Consider the following 18,053-nt stretch of genomic DNA (forward strand, 5'->3'; position numbering starts at 1 on the left):
CTATTTGAGAGTCAAAATGTGATTCCTTAAGCGTAACAACCTATGCTGCAGTAGCATGGCCATGCCAAATCATTTGCATGTCCATGCTTATAAAGTAGAATCCTTCTTCTCCAATTGCAACTACATGCACGGCCGTGCATGCCAATAAGCATAGGTGTGCTTGTGAATCAGAACTCATAATATGTGCCCAGTAGTGGTAAACTATAAACTGAATTGCTTTGAGCTCTTAGGATGCTTATTCTTCATCCTAAAAAAAAATAAACAAAAAAATTAGAATAAACAAAAAGGACTAAAATTAAAATTAAAATGAAAGATGTAGGTTGCCTCTTGGGAGCGCTTATTTAAGGTTATGAGTCTGTCAGTCCTGTTAGATTATGGTGGGAAGAAGACATGAGTCTCAGAGATAACTCTGTTTATATGTGATTGTCTTCTTGACAGCTTCTCCTCCATAACACCTGTCATCAAAAGTACTAATCATAGGAAGGAAAGAGGGGGAGACTTAAAATAAGGAGGAGAAAATTTAAGCTCTAAATATAGGGGTTGATTAGTGAATGGTTTGAGCTTTTGTTTCTTCTCATCCTTAGATTGCTCGTTCCTTAGCCTTCTTCTTAGAGTTTCATGCTTTACAAAATTTAAAAGAGATTAAACAGTATCTACAATGCTCACAAAGTTATAGGACTCTTGGCTAGAAGGGTACTTTAAAGAATTGAAAACTTGAAAAATGACTTTTTCATCTTCTAGCCTTAAGGTGAGCTTTCCTTCCTAGACATCTATGATGGCCCTTGTAGTAGTTAAGAAGAGTTTGCCTAGGATGATAAGAACATCATCATCCTTTTCCATTTCAAGAACCACAAAATTAACAGGAAATATGAATCTCCAACCTTCACAAGCACATTTTTCACTATACCTTTAGGGTATGTGATCGACCTATCTGCCAACTGAAGTGACATGGAGGTTGGTTTAGGTTTATGCATTCCAAGCTTCTTGAAAATAGAATAAGGCATAAGGTTAATAATATTGGCTCCTAAATCACATAAGGCTTTATCAATATAAGTTTTTCCAATAGGGTAAGGGATAAACAAATTCCCTGGGACATTAAGTTTGGGCGAAAGCTTTTTAAAGACTTTAGTTGAACACTCTTCAATTAAATTTACAATCTCGTGCTTGTTCACCGTCCTTTTATTGCTCAAGATTTCTTTTAGGAATTTGACATACTTTGGCATTTTAGATATCACATTGAGAAAAGGAAGGTTGATGCCTACTTTGCAAACTTTTTATCATCCTTTTCAATACGCTACTCCAACTTACATTCAACCTCTATCATCCTATTATCGGAATAATGAACATATTGTATCATTGTCTCTTGAAAATTATACTGAGATCTATGAGCCACTGCGCCAGAAAGAAGATGTGAGAGCAGTTTTGTTTCAATTTAGAGAGCTTTTGAAACTGCTCTAAAATCTTATGCTATCCAATGAATTGCATTTGAGAGCGATTAAATAATCTCTCAAATATTGATATTGGAGAGCAGTTCACAAAGTGGATGTCACTTAGAGAGCGATTCATATAATTGCTCTCCAAAATATGAATATGAACCGCGAATCTGAAATTTAAAATTTCTTTTTTTGTGAGCTTTCTATTACAAATAAAAAAAATTTAATTTATTGTTACGTTTAAATTTGAATTTATATGTTTGTCATTCAAATTTTTTTCATTTTTATTGCAAATTAAAATTGAAACTTGAGTACCAAACAAATAGTCCACGTCTTCATAAACCAAACATAGGTAAGCAAAGAAAAAGAGAACAAATTAGTAGGATGGTTCACTGTTAATAGAGTGAAATGGAAACAAAGAGAGAATAGAGAGAACCGTGAGAAAGGTACCTATATATATGAAAAAGACCAACTTTATTAGCGTAGTGAAGACAATGAGAAGAGAACCTACAAATGTAAAATAGACCAAAAAAATCAAATTTGTTAGCGTAAGAAGACAAAGAGAACTTATAGAGGTAAAAGAGACTAACTTTGTTAACAAGACAAAGAGATTTTAGAAAATGTAAGTTGAGCATGTTTTATTTATAAAATTTAAAGACTTTGGAAAGCAATTTTTTGTTAACTCTCTTAGAGAGCGGTTAATATATAACCGCTTTTTAAAGTGTGTAACTTTAGATAGTGATAAACAGATAACCGCTTTCAGAAGTATAGATTAGAGAGCAGTTCAACACTAATTATGTAACATCCTTAATTTTATTTAAAATAATAATAGTAAAATTTTGGAATTAAGTGGAAAATAAGATAAATTTTTAGTTACTGGTCGAATATAATAGTAAATTATCATATGTTCTGTTCATTTTGCTCAATTGTACAAAACTTTGAATAATGAACAATAATGGTTAAACAGAATCTGAATAAGAAACATTAAAATATATGAAGATACATTGTTCTCATAATAAACATAATGTTAACATTTACAAATTATTCATTAAAATACAATAAAATGCATTAGGTCTTTGGTTCCAACATTTACAAATTACAAAACATATGGAATCCTAATGAGCAGCCTATCCATCACGTGACCAAATAGACACTAGTCATCCCCATGCCATCCCTCTATCATCGCTATATCGTCATAGTCAAGGTTGTCATCCGATCCGAGATATAAGTCACCAGGATCTGCAGTAACTTGGGTACTAGTAACTCTCTCGAACATCCAATGAGATGGTCTTCCAAGATAATCGTGGTCATGGTACGTGAACAGATATGTCAATGCTACAGGGGTCCTCACGGTGCCAGGAAAGATATATATATATATATATATATATATATATGCATAGAGTATGATGGATTTTACTTATAGGAAAATCAAAAGAAATACTAAAAGCTAATTCTATTTCCATCATAGTAAGGTCACTAGGTACATCACTTTCATATACAATAATCCTAAAGAAACAAAGTCGCTGATACTTATTAAATACATGATTTAACCTATGAGTTACAAAACTATCTACAAGTCTAAGGCTGTCGGTGGGTGCTGTCATCCTGGTTTGCTGAAATGGTTATGTAAGGATGAGTCTTTATTTTCATTACTAAGCATACAACCATAAATAATTCAATGATACAGATAAAGAAATCATGCGAACATCATATTATAAAATTATTATTCATATAATTTATTCAACTTAAGTCTATTACTACTAACATTTTCATTTCCCAATTTCACTGCCCCTGGGATCCCTCAATGTCTTCCTTAGCATAAATAGTCGCTGGATAGCCACAGCTACACGGATACAACGTGTGCTGACCCGGCCCCTTTTAGCAAAAGCATGGTCAAGAGTTTAGTCAGGAAATGAGTGTGAGGCCTGTGGTGCTCCTACTCTCATTTGTCTTGCGTAATTCAAGAGAAGTATATACCACCCTCATTTCCCCAAGACTTTTCAGTCTTCTCCATCTTCCATACTCTTAGCGTACTTTTGAACTGTCTATACCTATCCTTATCATATCCTTTCCATGTTTCTATCTTGTGTTTCTATATTTTCCTTAGTTCATGATTATATCATATATTACTCAATAATTGCTGAGAGTTAGTTCTCTCAGACTCAGTCCACAATATTCATACATATATTCAAAATAAAGAATACAATCATCATCAATCATCACCAAAACATGTTTCACATATATCAAATCATATTCCAAGCATATCAAAAACATATTATCACTCATCACATATTCAAATCAAACACGATCATACATGCAAACACAACATTTCTTAGTAATAAGATAGAGCTCTTCTTACCTTAGGAAACTAGTTTTTGGTTAAGGAGAAGGTAAGAGAAGGTTGGTTCACAGACCTAGGTAATTCTACACCTTAAAGGAAAGAAATTCTTTGAGAAAAGAGAAAATAGAGAAGATAGAAGTAAAATGAAAGGTTCGAGCTCTAAGATACTCACCAACAATTCTGTAGAGTAGAAGTTTGAGCTCGTGTTCAGTGAAGTTTTTGACTTTTTAAGACTTTTATCTGTGATAGGGAAGTGACAGTTCGGAGAATATGAGAGAGGTACGTGAGTTGTGAAAGTGAAATAAATTTCCATGCTGAAAATCTCTTAAATATCCCTCAGCCCTGTGCGATCTCACTTGAGCGACGAATGTCTCACTTAAGCGACGACTCCCTCGCCTAAACGAGATATGCAGACAATGGTCTTCCCAACGTTTCTCTGATATGCTCGTATGAGCGAGCTTTATCTCGCCTAAGGGAGATGGCGACCAGAAGGGGCGAGATTTCTCCTGTGAGTCCTCGCCTGAACAACACAACTCGCCTAGGTGAGATCTCCATCTAGCCTGAGCGAGATCACTCTCGCTTGAACGAGGTGATAGTTGGGCCAATTCTATCCTATCTCGCTTGAGCGAGATTACTCTGAAAATAGATATTTCTGGGTGCTCAGTTTCGCTTGAGCAAGGTTCTCTGCATCAACCTCTTCTAAAACTTTTCTCAATTTACTCCTATCACATCCTAATGCTATTTAATATCAAACAAAACATAATTTTCTAAATAATGAAAAGAGGGTGTTACAAACTGTACTGAAAAGTAAACATCATAGAGCGGTTCTCTATGAACTACTCTCAGAAGTATACATTAGATAGCAGCTCAACGTTAACTGCTCTCTAAATGTATTGTTACAAAGTGGTTTCTACTAACCACTATCTATGTTAACGCTCCAAAAATTCTTTTCTGGCATAGTGAGCCTCTTTTCCCACTAGTCGTAGTCCTTGATTTTGTATATAGGGAGGGCGATAAACTTTTAAATTTCAGTTTTCAAAACCATTCTCCCAAGAGTTAGAAGGGTTGTTTTACATCTTAAGTTGTAATTATTGTCTATAAAATTAGTTTCCTCTTTAATTTTAGTAACTAGACAATTGTTATTATGGCTAGAGGAGTCGCAGTGCTCACATAAAGAAGTTGCAGGTGATTTTGTCGATTGTCCTTGTACTCTCATTAAAGATTTCATCTGCTCAGTCAAAGTTTCTATTTGAGTTGTTAAAGGATTATTGCTCTTTGGTAGATATATTGGAGCAATTTCCTCCTTTCTACTCATGAAAGGGTTAGCTGTATGTCACTAAAAACTAGTAGATGTCATCTCATATGCCAATTTATAGTCTCATCCGGTTCTTTTCTCATTAGAGTTCTTTCAACTGTTGCATCAATTGTGGCCTTATTGGAGATTGATAAAGCAACTTTAAAATATTTGCATTTGTCTCCACATGGGAAAACTATGGTGAGGGCACCTTCTCAGATGTTCTTCAAATTGTTCCCATATTTTTAATAGGATTTCGACTTATACTATTGAAAACTGGAAATTTCTGTCATAAGCTTAGCAGATCTATAGAGGGAAATATATTTTTCTCAAAATTGTTGAGTTAAATCCTCTCATATTGTGATGGAACTTGCTGGAAGCATGGTGAACCATGCATTTACCTTTTCTCTGACAAAGAATGGGAAAAAGGCGAAGCTTAATAGCATCACTTGTGACTGCGTTGTACTTTATAGTGTTTATGAGTCAGAGAAATTTTGTCAGATGGAGGTTGGGGTCTTCATTAGGCATTCCTCCAAACTATGTAGAATTTTGTACCATAGTAATGAACACTGTCTTCAACTCAAAATTGCTGGCCTCCATATTAGGGACCGCGATGCGTTCACCTATAGCAGTAGGTGTGATGTAATCTTGAATTGATCTCTTTTCTTCTGCCATTCTTTGCTTTCTCAACTATTTCCTTTGTCTTCACACAACTCTTTCAATATCTGAATCAAATAAGCAAGTTGTAAAAGACACTACAAGAAATCATATATACAGTGATTATAGTATTTGTCATTAAAAGCTTTAAAATTTGTCATTAAAGTAATTTTGTGATGATATTTAAATTTGTCATCTATTATCACTAGTAGTTAAATCATTATTATATTTGTAACAATATTATGTAGTAATTAAAATAAAATATTTATTATGACAAAATTAATATCACTAATATATACAAGTATTGATGACAAAATAATTCATCATTGATATCATATCATTTGAGATGATTATTACTCAATATTATTCTAAAAGTAATGACTAATTTATTCATCAATATTAAAAATTATTTTAAATAATATTTTTATAACAAAAAAGTTTTTAAAAATTAATGTTTAATTAATAGTTATTTTAAATTAGTAATTTATATATTATTACTCAGATTTATATTACTAATGATTTTAATTATTATTTTTTAAAATTAATGTTGTTGTTATATCAAATCAATTTTATCATATCAATTGTGTTTTTAAATAAAATAAATATAAATTAAAATTGTAAATGATAAATTATGAAGGCGTATGTTGAATGATAAATTTAAATATAATAAATATCCAATCAAAGTTTACATATGAAAATTATAAATAAAATTAAAATACATCATCAACATATTAAAATTCAAAAAAAAGAAAAGAAAAGACTACTATTAAATTAAACAACTAAAATAGGGTGAAAAACACTTTCATGGATTTTGATCCTATAAATAAGAAAGAAGAATAAAACTAATATTAATAAATACAAATCAATCGATTAATAATCTTTTAGGAATGTACTCATATAATATTTAAGTGATGATAACTAAAATAATTAATAAACTTACATTAGTAGTTGGAGCACGTGAGCCATTAAATAACTTGTTGAATGATAATTTTTTCAATAAGATAGTCTATTGACATTTCATCTTTATCTGAAGGCCTTGCTTCTTTTATTTTTGTTGAGATTCAAAATTTAATCTTTGAGCATTAATCAATTCACTTTAAGATTGCAATTCAATTTGGAGTTAAAGATTAGCCTCCTCTTGTTTTCTTGGAATGTCAGTCAATTTTTGCACTTTTATTCCCAAATCATTTGCTCTCTTTTTTGCATTCTCAACTTGATTTTCAATGATTTGTTTGTTTATAAATTTTTTTGTTATTGTTGCACTTCATAAACCAAGTGAATGATTTGGTTTTCTTCCTAATATAAGTGCAAAATACTCAACCAATAGCTCTAGAGCTTGAGAAATGTCTTCTTGATATATATATATATATATATATATATATATATATATATATCTCATATTCTTCAAATCTTCTTGTAAAAAGTTTAAAATAAATAAAATGAAAATATAAAAAATTAGATAATTTGCACAAGAAAAATATTAATGAACTTTTTATTTCAACTGTCACAATTTTTAAAAATATTTTCTTATCATAATTTGGTCACCATTTGGAGTACAATGTATTCCATTAGATCTCATTTGTGTGGCCTTCTATATTTTCACAGCATTTGGCCATTTATTAGTTTTTGAATCTTCTTTCTATTAAAAATAAATAAAAAATAAATAAGAATTTAAAAATAATAAAATTTAATTGATAAATTACAAAAAAATAAAAAACAATAAAAATAAAAAGTAATACATATTAAAATTTTCTATTTATAAAAAATAAGAACAAGTGAAATTATTGGTTTTCTTATTATGGGTCTCTAGTTTGGATTAAACTATATGAATAGAAATAAAAAAAGCAAGATATGTTTGAATAACAGAAGAAATGAATGATATTAAAATTGCAATAAAAGATATCAATTATAATTCAACATCATCAACTTGAACAATATCAATTATTATTTAACAATATCAAAACGAACAATAATTCAATGTCATTCTAGATAAGTTACCAATTATAAATTCCAATAAAAGATATCAAAATTATCTATTAAAGTTAAAATTACTCATATTTTAGTCATAAACATAGATAAATACCATTTCAAATTACTCGTATTATATATAATGCATAAAAAATTAACATAAAACACAAAAAATACAATTTCAAATGCCTTTTGTGTCACCTTCTCAACAAAAGTAATTTTGACTAGCAAGTGTGCTAGTGTTATTGTAGCAAGTTATAAAATTTTTAGAACTATGTTTGAGTCCCAAATATCGTCCTTAGGGAATAGAATTCTCAAATATCACTTCACAAGTCCACAATTAGTTGAGCCTAACAAAATTCAGTTAAAGTTTGGAAGCAAAAACAACAAATATTAAACTCAGAAAACAAGACAGAACAAAGATCATGAAAATCTGTATTTAATAGATGTAGAAAATATAGTTAGGGACTTGTTTTATCAAAACTTCAGTGTTGATTTAATAAAGTTCTGAACTTTCAAGTATTTAGATGGAATCACAATCAGTTTCACAATATATTAATCAAAGGTTAATTCCTTAACTCAATTAATCTAACATTTAATTCAATCATTCTAATTCCTTAGATCTGGTTCAATTAAATGTTGCATTAAGCATTAGAAACCAAAAAATTGCATGATAAAGATGTCTTACCCTAAGAAATCAATAAACTTAGTAATTGATTCAGCTCTGAGAAACAAGTTCAACTTCTATTGATAAAAGTTCCCCTGTAATTAGTTAATCAAATTTTCATTCAACAACTACTTGAAAAGCAGAATCAATTACTCAATCCAATCCAACACTCAAAGTTCAGATCCAAAATCAATTCAACACTTCTATTTCAGATCCACAATCCCTAACTACAAAGAGTTTAAGCAACCATTACAAAATGAAAAGAGAAAGAAAGAGAAGAAGAAGATGAACGAAGAAGCATCTTCAAGCCAATGTTCAATCTGATTCCTCAAGATTTGCTCAGACTCTCTCAACACCAGAAAACAAGTGGAAAGTAAAAATGAACAAAAGATCCTAACAAATCTAAGCTCATTAGTATTTATAGAATTCCCACCTTTCTGGCGTGCTCACTATTTTTCATTATAGTAGCAATGCAGAGGCCTTTTTGATAATCTTTAGGACCGGAATGATCACTATTCTTCATGAAAGTAGCAACGCAGAGGTTTGAGGTTTGCGCGTGTTCACTTTCGTGAACAATAGGAGACACGCGCCACTTGTATAGATGGAAGATTCTCTAGAACGATCACTTTTGTGAACAAAAGTGATAACATGCATCTTGCTTGGATGAAAGCTTCGCTGGAACAATCACTTTTGTGAACAAAAGTGATAACGCGTGCTTTGCTTTGCTAGAGAAGTCTTTGGAATGATCACTTTCACCAGGAAAAGTGATCACGCACAAGTTTCCCTTCACTATCAAGCTCTGGAACGATCACTTTCACAAGGAAAAGTGATCATGCCCAGCTCTTACTTCATCAAACCTTGTTCCTTGATTCTAATTTTTCTACTTTTCTTCTATCTTTCCCTTGATCTTCTAATCTTATGAACCTAGCTCAAAATTTCCTACAAAAAATATTATTGAATAATTAATTTCTACAAAGAAAATCCATAAAATCTAAACAACTATATATTTAAAGAAGACTTTGAACATTCTATTATTTTTATGAGTTTTTCAACTTTTTCCAACATGTTTTCTTTATCAAATGTATTAAAACTAAAGTAAAATATTGGGAAAATATGGATTTATCATTTTCACAATTAATTTTGTATTAGTAATAGATTTAGTTTCTTGCTTACTTTATTAGCTTTATTTTTCAAGCTCCTCTCCTACAAGAAATGAAAATGATTTATTATTACAAGTAGAAAGAAAATAAACAAACTAAAGTTAAGGATAATGAATTTAGAATCAATCTATTTATTTTCTATTAGCCAGTTCTAATCCTTGAGAGACACATCATTTGCCCTTTTTTTTTTTTAAGATATGCTCTACACAAATTATGATGTCTATTCTTATATTAATATCGCATTTGTTTCATGACACATTCTTTAACTTCATCAGACAAACATAGGATTTCTTGAAGTCATGTAAATTCATTAGAAGAGACAAATCAAAATATTATAACTACATAGGTTAGAAAATATTGCATAAAAGAAGTAAATAAGTGAAGTAATGTTAACCTTAATATGTTTCCACATTATATCTACATCATCCTCAGATATTTATTTCTAACTATTAACTTGAAGCGGTGCTCGTTGGTGTATACAAATAAGTGCTTCAAATTTAAAAAAATTTGCATGCTTTCCATAAAGTTTGTAGTATGGTGGAGGAAATTGGATATCAAGAGTTTTTCTCTTTGCCATTCTCTTTGCCTTTTTCTTTTGGAGTTTTGCATTAATAGTATGTCCATGACCCTTTCTAATATTTTGCTTGTTTGAAATAAATAAATAAAATAATAGCATAATTTTCAAGAATATTGTTTTTAACTTTTTCTAAAAAAAAAAAGATTGATGTATGTAGAATCTTGGTAAAGTAAGGAACTATTGAATTATGGAAGATTTCATAGATGAACGTCATTGTCTAGCAAGTTAAACTACTCCATAATGGATGGTTGCATAGAAATATTCTTTACATTTCAGATTTTGCTACTAATGTTTAAAGTATTAACATGTAATGCCAGGCCCTAATGCTAGAGATGATAGGTAGAGGAGGATACGAGAGTCATAATCAATACCACTCTCAAGGCACATAATATCTCTAAGAAGGGATCTTTCACTCTATTCTGTAGAAACTCTGAAAACACTTATTGTTGATCATCCTATATCAAAACTCAAAAATTAATTTTGACATACAAAATATTTATGTTCAAATTGGAATCTTTCTAACTCCCATTTTCTATCTCATGTTGTTTATTCTCTTCCCCACTGGTATCACTTTATTAGTGTCTACTGTCTCCCTTAGATTTATTTGACAAAGGATAGGAGAAGTACTTAACTTTTTCTTTTTCTAATCTTTCATGCTACAGTAGTTATACCTGAGATGTTTCTTTCTCACAAGTAAAGGTCTTTCCATCATTGAAATTTATTAAACTCAAATTATCCAACTTCCTACCCATTGTAGCACATATAACTATTGTGTTTTGTAGATTCAAAATTTGGGAGGAAAGCATTAAACTAGCTATGAAAAATTATTAAATGGTTCATGGCATTTTTTTTACTGCTATTAATTACAGAACTAGACAAAAGAAGAGCTACGTAACATGAATAATTATGTTATCAAAGTGAAAATACTTAATACACCATAAACTCTTCTCAGGTGAAAAAGTTTTTCATACCTATATTTATTTCAGCTTGTTCAACATTGATCACTTGTGAGTCATTAGGTGCAACATTAAATTGAGTCTTCTTCACTTGTTTTTCAAGAAGTGCAGATTGATCATTAAAGAATCTTTTGGATTTCAATACTAATGATTTCACCATTTGCTAATACAACAATTAATCATAAAAATAAAATAAAATAAATTATTAAATGACTGTGAAGAATATTGTTAGTCTTATTCAAAGTCAAGAAAATAAAAGATTTTCCACAATTATACTAATTTAATGGTAAAAGTTGCATTGCGTACCTTTCTATAACCATTTTCAATAGTAAAGTTGTCATACTCGTCTTCTTCATTTGAAGAATATGATCTAAATTCTTCATTTGAAGAATATGATCTAAATTCTTCATCATCATTAGGTCTATACTCTTTATCTTCTTCATCTTTAATCTTTTGATCTTTATCATTCTTGTTCTTGACATTTTGGACCCTTGAAGAATAAAGTTTGAGACAATCCCAAATCTTCAAATTTCACTTTATTCTCTACTATCAGAACAACTAAGTTCTCTTAGAATTTTGTAGCACAGAGTTAAACCTAAGTCAATTCACAGAGACATTTTTAATTAAATTCAATTTTAGATTTTCTTTTAAGGAATGCGAGTAAACTTTTGGGGATTTGAAATCTACAAATTAATTAAATTAAACTATGAACAGAATAAAATTGAATAAAAACAAATAAAAAAATATCAATTTACAAAATACCAAATGCGTGTAACTTTGATTATCATAGTATCTAAAGATTTTAATCCAAGTTTGAACGTTTACCCAATTCAATTATTAATTCAATCGAATAACCTAGTTGAACTAGATCACGAATTAAATCAAATTATCATTTAACCTAACCCAAATTATTAAATTAGAATATCAACCAAATCTTAATTTAAATTCTAATAATACAAAAGTTAATCACGATCGCAATACACAAATCTGAGGTTAGAGGAAAAGAGAACAAATTCGGAGCAATTCGACCCAGAACTCAAATTGAAATTACAGTGTTTGGATTCCGCAAATTGAACGAGATGTTTAGCCTTCCATCGAAGCACTTAACCCACACAAGAATGAGAAGAGAACGAGAGAATTTGAGAGAAAGTAAAAATAAAGATTCTTATTTCGATCAAATCTCAAAAGCTCAAAGTGTCTAATCTCTTCTAATTCAGAACCTTAGTAGTTTATTAATAGGCTCTTATTAGCGTAAACTAAATGGCTAAAGTTCAAGCTTTAATTATAACTATAAGCCCAAATATAATTATCTAATAATAAAGGGTGCAAATGCAATCTCGCAACAATATTTAGCAAATCTAACTCAACTTCAAAAAATCATAATAAATAAATAAAAACTCCAAATCCTGTTATCCATATATGCATTTTAAAGTCCCGAATGTTTAGTCAGAGGTCAAAATAACTCAAAATACAAAATTAAAGCATTTATTTGTAATAAGCTCAATTTATTCAAATAAGTAGAAAATAGTAAAAACTCTAAAAATAATGCACGTTAAAAGTGTTTATAAATCAAAATAAAACTCTAAATATAAATCTAAAATATGTTACATCATGATACCACTTAAGAAATAAAAAAATATTAGCCATTTTACAAGAGAAATAACGCATTGTAACTGGGGCCTTATTAGATACAAGCAAAAAAATCTTATTTGAACTTGAAGATCCAAAGGACAGAATTGAACAAGAACATGGAAAGTAAAGAAGAAAAGACATACCTTTCCAATACCTATAATAGCTCTCGCTGAAGCAATTGTAGCAGCTCCGAACGTTGTTAGATACAAGCAAAATAATCTTACTTAAAGATCCAAAGGACAGAATCAAACAAGAACATAGAAAGTAAAGAAGAAAAGACATACCTCTCCAATACCTACAGTAGCTCCGCTGAAGCAATTGTAGCAGGTCCAACACATTTGGATAGCGGTTTCACTCGTTGTGCAACATGGCCGGTTGTGTTAGTGAAAATAAAGAGAAAAGTCAAGAGTGGGAAAAGTAAAAAAAAAAAAAAAAAACACGCGGGAAGAGATTATCGGCGCTAAGTTTTCTTTTGTTTCCTGGGTATACATTTTTTATGATAACTTTTTTCAATTTTTATTCCATAATTTATTCCACTTATAAGTTTATTTGACTAATGGAGGAGTTCCTTCCTGCAAAATAGTTGGAATCATGATTTCATTGGCAGTTACTTTTTCATCTTTTTTATTAATTAAGCAATTTAATTATATATTAAATGTTTTCTCAGTTTATTATATTAAATAAGATTATATTTGAATTTTAAACTTTTACATGGTGGAATAACAAATGTTTGCATCTACGGGCAGTTTCTAATTTTTATATGGATTTTCTCTAATTTTAAATTATTTTTACGAGATAATTACACCACACTGTACATTAGCCAATTCCATTTATTTTGAATATTGGATTCACAAATAAATGATAACAAGTGAGTTCAGTACACGACAAATTTAGGGTTTTTACTATAGTACCATTTCTTGTAATTTTATGTTTAAATTTTAAATTTTTAATGGTAAAATAATAACAAACTTGATACTGTTTATTTTTGAATTATTTTCAAAATAAAAATTAATAATAATAAAAGTTTGTCATTTTAGATGATATTATTTTAAAATTGTAAATTTTAATTCATATTTAAATTAATATTGCAATTCATATATCTATATTGAATAGTTCTTGAAGTTCTTTCAAATCGGTAAGAGCATTTATTAGTTGTAATTATCTATTCTTTAATTTAATAAGTTTAATTCTAATAGGCGATTACTAATTATTTTGTTTAACATATATACTTTTTGGTGGTAGGTATGATATTAGATAAAAGTTGGATGCAAATCACCGATAGAACAAATCTTTTATACAATAAAGGAGTCTGTGAATATCTTAAATTTGTATTTAATGGTTTGAGGATGGAAAATTACTTCGTTGTTCATGTAAAAAATGCAATAATAATCTTCCTTGTTCTCAAGAAATCATATATAAGCACTTGACCATAGTTGGGATAAAAAGAGATTATATTCTTTGGGAGTATCATGAAGAAATGGCTAGTGAACCTAAAGAAGACAATGACAATGATGATGAGAAAGATTGTAACAAGGAAATTCATGATATATTACATATATGGTCTAAACAATTTCATCAACACTGAAAGCATCGTAGAAAGTAAGGAAACGAGTTATATGGCCAATCCAAACATAAGTCAAATGAATGAAGAAGCTGGTAACTTTTATAAACTATTAGAGGATGCCAAAGAAGAATTATATCCTAGCTGTGATAATTTCTCTAAGTTATCATTTATAATACAACCATTAAACATCAAGTATATGTTTGATATGAGTGCAAAATGAATTGTGAACTAGGGCTTGATTACACAAAAATAGTTGTTTGTCCTTGTGATTGCTTACTTTATTGGGTTGATTATTCAAATTCTTCGTCTATTCCAACTTGTGGCGATCCTTGATATAAAGATCCAAAAGCAAAAAAAATTGCCCTAAAAGGTGTTGCTGTAACACCCCAAATTTTATAATATTGTTGATTGTTAATATATACATGTGTGAATTGATGTTTGAATGTAATATGATTGAGAGATGAGTGTGGACTTGTGATTGGATTGAAATATAGGCTAAGTGTGTACTGCAGGAATGTTCTCGTTGTAGCGAGAAGCATGATTCTGTTGCATTTTCGCTGTAGCCAAAGGCTCCTCGCTGCAGCGAGAGGGCAACAGAAGAGAGTGCATTTCTGGATGCCGTCTCATTGTAGTGAGAGGGTCTCACGATAGCGAGATCCTGCAGAAACCAGAGTGCAGTTTCCTCTGAGATTTTTGTTGTAGCGAGAGGGAGTATCGCTGCAGCAAGAGATGGCTTGCTGTAGCGAAAGTGTCACGACCAGAAGAGTATTTGAGGGGTTTAGGATATGGGAAGTTCGTTTCTCATCCCTCTCTTCAAACTCTCTTCGGTTCTCTCGACTTCTAACCCTATTTCATCGTTTAAACTTCCTCCAAAGCCGTTTGGGGTGTAAGATTGAAGGTTGAGGTTGCGTTTGGAGCATTTGAAGGTAAGTTATATGAATTAGGGTTTTGGATTTTCATCCCCTTCTTTGATTTCTCGGTTTCTCATAGGGTTTTCCCTATATTTAGGATAAAAGTTCATGTGGGGAGATTTTTTATCATAGTTTTCATGTTGGGTCTTCAATCTGAGGTAAGGGGGACTTAACCTATCTCATTGTGCTTTGAATCCATTTATTTGACGATGTATTGCAATGTGGTTAGGATAAAATGTAGGAATATTTGTGTTTTGATGTACATTTCGTGTTGAACATGATTTATGAGGAAATGGTGATGGAAATTATGTGGTTGGCTACAATGTGCATGTGTTGAGAATGATTTGATTGTAATTGGAATCGTGTTGGAAATGTTGTGTGTTTGAATGTAACGTGATGGAATGTGGGCACACGTGCCGTGTGCGAAAAATTGAGTATCATGATGTGGTTGAGAACATGGTTAAACTGCTCAGACATGTTGATTGATATTGGATATTATGAAATGAGTGAAATATTGAAAAGCTACGACTGGTTCAGCGATACACTGGGGTGTGGAAGATAAGGGAGGTAGAAATAGCTTAGGGAAGAGAGGGTGGTGGTGACACCAACAGTGAGCATGGGTGCACCATAGGCCACACACTCTCCTCCTGACTCGGCCTTTAATGAACACCTTTGCTTGGGGGTTCAGTACCACACACGTTGTATCCGTGGGGCAGGAGCTATCCGGCGACCATCCATGATGTGAACTGAGTAAGTCCTTGAGGTTGAGGGCATCAAGAATCTGTGATCATAGTACCACATTGAACGTGACTAGCGTGCAGTGAGCGCACGTGGGTGTGAATTGTTTGATGGTGCAGTGAGCGCACTTGTGTGTAAATGAAATGAAATATTAAAATTAGTACTCTGTGTTTGTTGATGAATAATTTGAGAAGTGTTAGTAAATGTGTGACGTGTGCAAGGTGAGTCTCTGTGTTTGTGTGTGAGAGTGTAGAGTACTCACCTTTACATTTATTTTTCAGGTGATCAAGACGATCGACATCGAAATCAGTGAAGGGATGAATGATACTATTATAGGACTTAAAATAGTTATTTTTGGAACTGAAATGTATTAATTAAGTCTTGTAGCAATGATTGTTTCAAATTTGTAATCCATCCTATTTTGAAATACTTTAATGAACTATGTATTGGAAACTGTTTGAATGAAAATTTTTGTTATTCCCATTTTTGTGAATTTTATTATTTAAAAATCAAATTAAGGTTTTATAGTTGCATTACTTTCAGAGTATGCTCATGTACATTTATTATTGATTTGAAGGGGTTTTTACACTAATTACTCTATTAATTGTTGTTCATAAGCATGTATGAAGACTCACTGGAATTTTTGAGATTTTGGGTGCAAATTGAAGAGAATCAAGCAATTAAAAAGTAAGCACGCTCAATCCTTTCTTATCAGCACACCCATGCCTCATTATAATGCACGACCATGCTAATATAAAAGAACACCTATGTTTAATATAGGCACACCCATGCATCCATCTGGCACAGTCGTGCTAACATGCGCAATTCATTAATTTTATATGATTTTAGATCTGAAAAAGCATATAAAAAAGGGTTGAAAAGTAGTGGTAGGGGATCCCCTATGGAGACTTGATACGTGAGTTCTACGTGATTCTCCATCTTTTCTGTACAAGACTTTTAGCACTTTGGAAGATTTAGATCTTCAAGCAATCGAACTTGGAGAATGTGATCCTCCTTTTAGTTTGTTTTCCATCTTTTTTATGATTGTGTTTATGGCTTTATTTACAAATGCTTGGATTTCCTTGAGTATGAGTAACTAAACCCATAGAGCTCTAGAACCCTTGTCCATGACTTTATAAGATTTTGATAATTAAATTTAGATTTGATTTCCATTGTGATTTAGAGTTTCTCCTACTACGTTTGATTTTATATTGTGAATTGACCACTCATAACATAAATTTGATTAATTACATCGTTAGGTGACCGTACCTCAATTAATTAATAGATTTGTAGGACAAAATGAGATAAAAGATTAGGTGGACCAAACTGTTCTTTCGCTTTCAATCGTTTGATTTCATAGGTTCTTCATGCTTCCTTTAACTAATATCTTGCATGACCATTAGGGATGTTAATTTTGAGGAAAAAATATTAGTATTACATGACCATTGGGTAATAATAGTAACTGTATGAATAATTAGTAATCACATGAACATCGGATCTAGAATTAATTAGAAAAGAAACATAAAAGATTGAATGAGTGAACCCATAAGCCCTAGGTTTTCTTCCTATAATTTTCTCTAAGGTGTGTGTTGTGATTTCTATTTTAAGATCTAGTGATAAGTGTTTTGAATCTTTAATTTCAGCTTTGCAATTTTGAAATCCTTCATGTTCAAACAATTAATAAAGAAATTCTTAGTAATTGGAAGATAATCCTTGTGGGACGATAATTTGAGAACTTATTTTAGAACCTTTTATTACTTCTCGATAGGTACCCTCCAAACAAGTTTTTGGCACCGTTGCCAAGGGTTATTTGTTTTTTTCAATATTGAGAAAATCTTATGTTTAATTGATTTGAGCAATGTTTGTTTTGTTTAATTTGTTTTTATAATTTTTAGTGTATGCTCACTTGTTCCAAATGCTCTACAGCTTGCTTATTTGATCCAGAGACCAAGAGAACAACGCGTAGACAAAAGAAAGAAGTGAGAGAGCAAAGAATAGCAGAAAGGAGAAGAACAATTCAGAATTACATGACAGCCACTGCTAAGGGCACTCCAGGAAGCATTATAGCCCCCAATGTGGAAGCCAACAATTTTGAGCTGAAGTTGGCCTTGATAACCATGGTACAGAACTCCATTGACTTTGGAGGCATGCCCAA

At 31.1% G+C, this 18,053-nt stretch overlaps 1 non-coding gene across 1 annotated transcript; it reads left to right on the plus strand.

Annotated features, from left to right (window-relative positions):
* Nucleotides 1-5,261: 5,261 nt before the first annotated feature.
* LOC113870504 lies at nt 5,262-5,367 on the plus strand. Its single transcript, XR_003505528.1, has one exon. It is a non-coding gene; the product is annotated as a small nucleolar RNA R71 (small nucleolar RNA).
* Nucleotides 5,368-18,053: the final 12,686 nt, after the last annotated feature.

The sequence above is a fragment of the Abrus precatorius genome, unplaced genomic scaffold, assembly GCF_003935025.1.
Source record: "Abrus precatorius isolate BTA unplaced genomic scaffold, Abrus_2018 Scaffold6, whole genome shotgun sequence".
Lineage (NCBI taxonomy): Eukaryota > Viridiplantae > Streptophyta > Magnoliopsida > Fabales > Fabaceae > Abrus > Abrus precatorius.